Source organism: Perognathus longimembris, chromosome 7 (assembly GCF_023159225.1).
Source record: "Perognathus longimembris pacificus isolate PPM17 chromosome 7, ASM2315922v1, whole genome shotgun sequence".
Taxonomy (NCBI): domain Eukaryota; kingdom Metazoa; phylum Chordata; class Mammalia; order Rodentia; family Heteromyidae; genus Perognathus; species Perognathus longimembris.
The window spans coordinates 7,883,880-7,892,276 of NC_063167.1; positions in this window are offsets into that span (position 1 = coordinate 7,883,880).

The window sequence follows — 8,397 nt, forward strand, 5'->3', positions numbered from 1 at the left end:
GGGTTCTGGGTTTTGGGTTGTAAATAAAACTCCTTTCCACCTTTAGCCATGCCTCCGTGGGTTTTTGTCACTCTCAGGTCACTACTAACCCAAATGAACCTTTCCTCTTCATAAGTTGATTATCTCAGGCGCTTTGTCATAGTCACAGAAAGCTGTGAGTCTTGCCTGTCCAAGAGCATCATGGTAACACAGATCACTTGGCTTTGCTAGGAAACTGAGTCAAGCAGATGGAAGGAGAGAAAGGAGACAGAGACCTCATCAGACTAGAACAGGCTTGAATGAGCACTGCAGAGAAGCTCCAGGGTCTGAGAAACAAAGAGCTGCAAGTGTGTGTGTGTGGGGGGGGGGGCGGGGAGGGCTTAGGTTTTTATGCATTCTAAGGTGAGACTCCTCCAGAAATCCTCTGTGTTGCCCTGCTGGGGGTTTATTGTTCGAACTGTCCTATGTAGGTGTTTACAGTGTGAACAGTCCTGTCTGGTGGGAAGGACCATCAGGCATTTCAGAAAAGGACAGGTGTGAGGTTTTCCTGAGAATCAGGAGAGGTCCCCAGGAGAGGGTGGTCAAGGAGCCTGGACCATGAGAACCACATGGAGCTATGAGAACAAAGCAGATTTCCAGCAGGCTTCTACTGGCGGATAGAGATGCTCTTCTTCCCAAGCCATTGGCACACAGTGTGGGTTCAGTAAGCACTATTGTTCTCCAAGGGGCCCTGACCTTTCTTTTCCTCTCCAGAAGGTGTGGCATGGTGGACAGAGGGTTATCTATCTTGTCGGTGGTGTGCTCCCCGTCCCCCTACCACATCTAGCTTCTTCTTACCCTACTAAAATCTCCTGGCTGGTCTATCTTGGGGAGGACACCCCCCACCCCCGTGTCCTCAGGGACCTCTCCAGCTGGATTCAAGATGATGCCCCACTTCCATGCCTCCCACCACCCACAACATCTCAGGTGGTCTGCTGACAGTTCATAATTTAAATCCAAACTCACACAATGGAAGCACATAGGAAAGCTGGCGGCAGAACCACACCGTCTACAACTGTGTTGCCTTGCTTTGTGCCATCAGCTTTTCTTTGGAGACAAGGAGATGGAGCCATGGAAGGCTTAAGTAAGCTTGCTCATAGTCTCAGATTTAGTTGGTGGAGGAGCCTGACACAAGACCAGTACGTTTTCTCCCAGGGCTCAAGTTCTTAAGCTTATCCTAACTGACTTTGTTTTCTAACGGTAGCATTGTGACTGTTTGGAGTATTGCTATTGTAATTTCAATGATTAAATGAGAATGTACATGCACAGTGCTTAACATAATATTAAGTATGTAATAGGATTTTAACCCTGGCATGACTAGTACACTAGCCAGTTTCCCAGACTCTCAGTTTAAGGTAACCCAGAAACACCAACCAAAGGCTCTTTGTCTGGAAGATGCTCAAGGAAGGTTTGAATTTCTTCTTTTTCTCCTGCTTTCCTTCCCCATCCAGATGAATTTGTGGTAAGTGAGGCATCTTCTACATCAATTAATGTTATCATATAGTTTTTGGTCTTGATTCTGTTTATGTGGCGTGCTACATTTATTGGTTTGCCTATGTTGAACTAATCTTGCACACCAGGAATGAACTAACTTGATTGCAACAACTCATCAAAAAGATTGTGTACCATAATCAAGTTAGCTAGTATTTTATTGAGGGTTTTCTTTCTTTCTTTCTTTTTTTTTTTTGCCTCTATGTTCATCAAAGAAATTGGTCTATCAGTCTCTCTTTAACTTAATTTTTTTTTTTTGCCAGTCCTGGGCCTTGGACTCAGGGCCTGAGCACTGTCCCTGGCTTCCTTTTGCTCTAGGCTAGCACTCTGCCACTTGAGCCACAGCGCCACTTCTGGCCATTTTCTGTATATGTGGTGCTGAGGAATCGAACCCAGAGCCTCATGTACACGAGGCAAGCACTCTTGCCACTAGGCCATATTCCCAGCCCCCTCTGGCCATTTTCTGTATATGTGGTGCTGGGGAATCGAACCCAGGGCTTCATGTATACGAGGCAAGCGCTCTTGCCACTAGGCCATATCTCCAGCCCTAACTTAATTTTTTGAGGTGTTTGTATTTTATTTTTTTCCAAGGTGATGTACAGAGGGGTTACAGTTACATAAGTCGGGTAATAAATAGTACAGTTCTGTTCAGATAATATCACCCCTTCACTCGCACTTAAATTAGTTTTTAAAAATATTTTTCATTCTTAAGTTCTCTTAACTTCAAAAGGCTGCACAGAGTGATGACAGGTTAATATGTCCATCTAAGTGTCCTGTGTTTCTTCATCAAAAATCAGCCCTTCCATCATTTTATCTCTCAAACTTGTTTCACATTTCCCACTTCTATTATCACAGATGGCCCGGAGCAAAGCAATGATGGAGACCAAACCGTGGAACTGGTTTTGGGGTACCAAGGAATCTGCTGCCTGATGCCAGCAACAGATCCAGAGGGTCCTGTAAAGAGGGCTTTTATTCATTACCAAACCAGGGAGTACCTGGAGAAAGCAAGGTAGCAGTCTCTTTGAAGTTACCGACACCAGAGTGGAGGAAACAATCCTAGGACTAGTGACTTCCTGTAAGCAGGAGGTGAAGATGAGGAGCAAACAAACACAATTTGGATAGTCCCCCCCTTACCCCCCCCCCCCAACCTGGCTCCAAGGTCCAAGGAAGCTCAGAAGCTGAATAGATTGCACCAAGGGTGGGGTCTGTGGCCTTTGTAATGCTAAGAGCATTCAATCTTTCTTAGGCCACTCAGCCTTCTGAGAGTCAGAGAATGGCATTCCAATTCTCTTTGGCAGACATCATGGCTCCCTCATGTATGGGTTCCCACATTGGATCACTACCAAACCTGTTCTACAAAGCAAGCATTACACCGACCCCAAAACTGGATCCTTTTTCTCTTTTTCTCTTTTCTAACCTGTTAGCATTTCCCCTGTCTTAGGTTCTCAGCTCATCCCATTAGCCCCTAGATCTACCCACACCTAAACTCCCTGCCCTAGAACTGTAATGGGCCACTCCTACTCACCATTAAGACTTACCTACTTCTCCTTTAGCTCCAGAGAAGCTGCCACCTGGATAAGGTGTTATTCCCTTTCCTGTGGGAGATATGGCCCCACTAATAAGGAGTTAGGAACCTTCTTCTCCTGTTCGTGATTATCTCTGCATGGTCCCCAGGGATGGCTGGGACATATCCTTTCATTGGTGCTGGACCTGGGATAGGTTCCCTGCTGTATTTGGCCCCCATTTGTAGGGGGCCCAAGCTGCCCCCCAGGACCTGTTCTGCTAAGCCCACCCAGAGGACCACGGAGGTAACTTTCTCTTGAAGGAGCGCTCTACTTCCATCCACCACAACTACGATGGATTTGAACCTCCATCCAGGGTGAGTGACCATTAGCCAGGGGCTTGGATTCAATTTTCCATAAGGGCACCGGGCCTAGGCCACAGGGCCACACTGACTGAAATCTTGGCATCAAGTTCCGAGCCCCACTCCAGGAGATCATAAGCCACCGGGCTAGGTGAAGGGAATCAGCAGTTGCAGGTGACAACTCCAATTTGCTGTTTCTTCCCTCACAGTCGACTCCATTTAGGAGTCAGCTGAACAGAGCCCCAATGGGACGCTGGTGGGTAGCTCTAGCTCAGCTCCGCTGGCCACTCATCAAGGGTGGGACAGTCTAAAATGCTTCAGGAAAGCTGCTCAAGTTTGAGCCCAATCTTAAGCCTCATGCAATCAAATTTGGCCCCAAATTTGGAAGTCCCTGTGGTTCCTTCATGGGACACTGGACCCCTGATATTTTACAGGACTTATATAACTTCTACGAGAGCTCAGGCAGATGGAATTCTCTCTCTTTCTTTTTCTGCCTCTCTCTAAACTCTGCCTGCCTGCCTGCTTGCCTGTGATATAGGATGGGCTGATACCAGCTTCCAAAGGTACCAACGTTTGTTTAACATCTGCTTTGAAAAAGACACGTTTTTCTGTTCTTGTTATTGATGTTTGTTAAACTTGAAGATCCTGTGAAATTCTGCTTGTTGTTGGCGAAATCTTAAGTTTTCTCTAGCATTGGCCATGTGGTGGGCAGTAGAATTGGGTTTAACAAGAGCCATCTTGGTTGGCATCAGGGTTCCAAAAACTCTTGGAGGTGGAGTCCCACCCCCCTCCCCAGGTAATGGGTGTGCCAAATTCCTAGAGGAAGGTTGGGGATGTGGAAACTCAAGCTCCCTGTAACCCTGCCCCCTTGAACTCTGTAACTGCCACCTTGCAATTCAAACAGTCAAAGGTGAAGCTGTCTTGCTGTGACCCTGTTAAGGCTCTGACCAGCTCTGCCGCCATTACGCTATGTCTGTGTTCTGTTCGTGTCCTGTCTCCTGTCTCCTGGGCCTTCTCTGGTCATAGCATCCTCCCCATTGGAGCTGAATTGGTTTCTCAAAATGTGGCTTCTCTGTTTTCTCACTGTATAATCTGAACATTTTTGTTTGCTGGAAACGTTTTTTTTGTTTTCTAACTGACCACGTGGTTCTAAACTATGGGCAAAATAATGTCATTTTGCCACTGGAATTCCAGAAAATTTACATGGCCAATTAAAAAAAAAAATCTAAGCACACCCCAAAGCTTGTGCACAAGTGTCTGTCTGTCTGTCTGTCTGTGTGTAAAATATTTAAAACCTGGCATCATGGTTTCAAAATTACTTGCTTTCGACTACGATTTTAACTTAAATCTTGTGTTAAACTGATCCTTGCAGCCTGTGGGTGGAGTCACAGTGAACAGCCTGGAGGCAATCCTGACTCCAAGCCAAAAGAAAAAACAAACCAACCCAGTTTTAAACCCAAACTGATCATGTTTGGGTGCAAGCAAATGTGTGTAAGAAAAACTCTGAAAGGTTCAAATATGCAGCACGTGGTATAAGTTCATTGATGTAAAACCAGCGTGTTATGCCCATCAACGCTGAAAGTCAAATGTACATCCGATCCTGGCAACTCTTAGGTAAAATAGGCTAAGATTTTGCTCCTCCATTTTCTCTCCTGTGCCCTCATCAACTGTTTAAGATCAAAGGACCAGAGTCATTGTGGAATGAGTGTGCAGAGGTGGGTGCTGACCTTGATTTTCCTGACCCAGGATTGATATTTTGCTTTATAGGATGCAGGTCGACATGTGTGCTAGCTGCGTGGACTGTGGCGGTCCGTGGCTACAGGAAGCTGCCTCCACAGTCTGCTCCCAAACTGCCTGGTTTCACTACTGGTGATTCCTTATTCTGTCTCTCTTGCATGGGAGACTGCTCAGAGAACAAGTGAAGTGCATTTGCACCCTCAGCACGAGTGTCTTCCTGTTCCCGTCCAGCCTTGCCATATCTAGGAATCATTGGTGTGTTCCTGTGAAGATTCTGACAGGCCTAGAGCCCTCCTGCCCTGGCTCTGCCTGCCTCAAGTCACTCAGTTCTGAAAGACTCAGTACTGTGTATACTTCCAAGATTAGAGTTGGGTTTATAGCAGGCCTGTCATGGCAGAGTTGCAGCCGAGACTTCAACTGTGCAGCAAGTTAAGACATGTCTGTGACTCTTACTCCAAGGTTAAAAGCATCACAGTTATGTTTGGTGGTCACAGGGTTGCATTGGGGTAGCATTGGTGTCTTTTCCCTCCATGTCTCAGAAACTGTCATGGCCGCTGCAGAGAGCAGACATGGTTGTTGGCCTTTGGTCTGTGTGGATTTTGTGAGTGGGAAAAGGTTTGAACATGAGGACCAACTGTGAATTTTAGACTGTACTTGCAAGAAATGGTTACAGGCCCAAGCCTTCTAAAATATTTTTTTAAAGTTGTCACCCTGCTTAAACCAGTAGGGCACCAGCCTGCAAAAGCCAGAGTACTCAGAGTAAGCAACCAGGGAATACTGGGGGATTTCAAATGTCTTTAACCAGTCTGTGTAGAAATTTGCAGACAACCCAGCAGGAGGTGTGACAATCCATCCCAAGGACTCTGAGAGATGCCACTACAGCTTCACCAGATCCAACCCATCTCTCCTGCCTGCCTCCATCACACATGACTAACGAAGCCTGCTGATTCAGGATGGAAGACACAAGCCACTTCGGATCCACTGATGCTGCGACTTTTACATTGTTCTGACCCTTTGCACTCTCGATTATTATTCATTTATGTTCTTTTCCACCTGCTGGCGCTGAATATCCACAAGTTAGACAATAAGGGGCATAAGTAGCAAAAAGCTACCATTTGGATTCTTGGCACAATGCTAGTGGTTAAATAGTCCAAGGAACTCTAATGTGCTAATCAGTTGTTGTTTGACGACTCCTATCACATCTACTGAGTTTTGTCACTGCAGAACTCTGGCAAGTACTTGTTGGTCAAGTCTCAACAAGTTACAGGTGAGCTCTACGCCTATTGGTTGCTTTAATTGGAAATAAAAAGGGCTTTTTTTTTTTTTTTTTTTTTGCCAGTCCTGGGCCTTGGACTCAGGGCCTGAGCACTGTCCCTGGCTTCTAAAAAGGGCTTTTATGGCCAAGACTCCTTTGATTTCAGTTCAAAGCCAGTCCAGGCAGAAAAAAATTCCCTTTAAAACTCCATCTCCCAACTAACAAGCAAAGAGCCAGACCGGAAGCCTGGCTCAAGAGACTCAGTAACCAGCCCAATGCCGGAAACGGCACTGTGGCTCAAGTGGTACAGTGCTAGCCTCAAGCAGAAGTGCTCAGGGACAGTGCCCAGGCCTTGAATTCAAACCCAGTGAATGCCAACTGGGATAAGCTATCCAAACAATGAGCACCTAGTTTTTCAGGGTGTGTTCTCCCATGTTGTTCATGTTAATTGGACCTGTGAACTTGTCAGTCTTTTGCCTGACCTTTTCAGAAGTCTCTGTTAACAGGATGACATCCCTCACCCAGGACGCCACCTGGGAACTTGCAGTTCAAGGCCATCCTGTTACGACAGGCAACTGGAGGCTTCCCTTACACTGCTCTGTCCAGCGCAGATCTGGATCCTGAAGACCCCAGCGCCAGAGACTCCTCGATGTGCTCAAGCCGCAGGAGGTAGCCAGAGGAGACCATGACACCCACTGGGTGATAACTATTCCCATGGAAATGATGTGGCTAGCAGTCAGGAGGTGTATCCTATAGGACTGTGATCTCAAAGCCAGCCGGGGCTATATAGAGAGACCCTGTCTGAGAAAAGCAAAACACAAAATAAAGATGATGATGATGATTGTCTTATGGTTTACTATCCCCAGGAGAGGGAAAATGGGGGAGAATGAGGAAGGAGTGATATTGTCCAAGAAGCATTGTACTCATAACCTGATGGTGGAGTTGTAGCCACCTTGTACAACTACTTAGTAAGAAGAACATGAAAGAAAAAGAATTGAAGCAATTAAAGAGAGAAAACAAGAGACTTACCATCTCAATCCAGGCATTGTGGCTCATACCAGTAGTAATCCTAGCTACTGAGGAAGTAGAAATGAGATGGATTGAGGTTTAATGCCAGGGTAGGAGAATAAAACCACTAACAAGTGGGTACAGTTGTTCCTGGAGGTTTACATAAGAAGTGTGAGTGGAAGGGCTGGAAGATCATCGTCGTGACAGGAAGCAAGACTCTGTCAGACAAATAACAAAATAAAAAATGGTCTGGGGGCACAGCTCAAGAGGTATCACACTTGCTGAATAAGTTCAAACCTTTTAGTTCCACCTGAGTACCATAAAGAAACAAAGGACAAACAAAGTCACTTCTGGGAAAATATTTTATGGTTATGATAAAAGTGATGTCTGGAAGGATTACCGTAACACAAAAACACATTTCTTATTAAGGTAGGAAAGGTTTCTACAGGCATCTTGTCTCCTTGTGTGGTGTGCAATTGTGCACATAGGCAATTGGCTTGTACGCTGTGGAAGGCAAGAATCCACTGTAATTCAGTTTGCACAGCAATAGCGTTCATGTAAGAAGGTAGCTGAATGGTCTCTTCCCATGAGATGTATGTGCCACAAATTTGATAGCTTGACATGATACACACCTAGTAGATGACTGAGCGTGTGGCTATAGCTTAGCTGGATTCTGATTTGTGGTCCTACTGGGATACTATGAGGTTTTTGGGAAGTCACTCTTACCAACTAGGAATGACTCCAATCCAACCTGAGTCAGGACATATGACAGCATACAGTTCCTTCAGTGTTGATGATTGAGAGCATGTTTGTTTTTTTTTTCCTTGCTGTTGGTCAGACATCACTGCCCTCAGCTTCTAGAACCCATTCACAGTGACTTTCCGTGTGACTTTCTGCTAATGGCTGCTTGTCTCTTTAAATCAGCAGGACAGAGGCAAGCTGGACAAGGCAGCCACAAATCCTAAACATGTAATCATACACATAATGTCTTGTTTTCACCATTCACAGCCAGTCATGGGTCTTT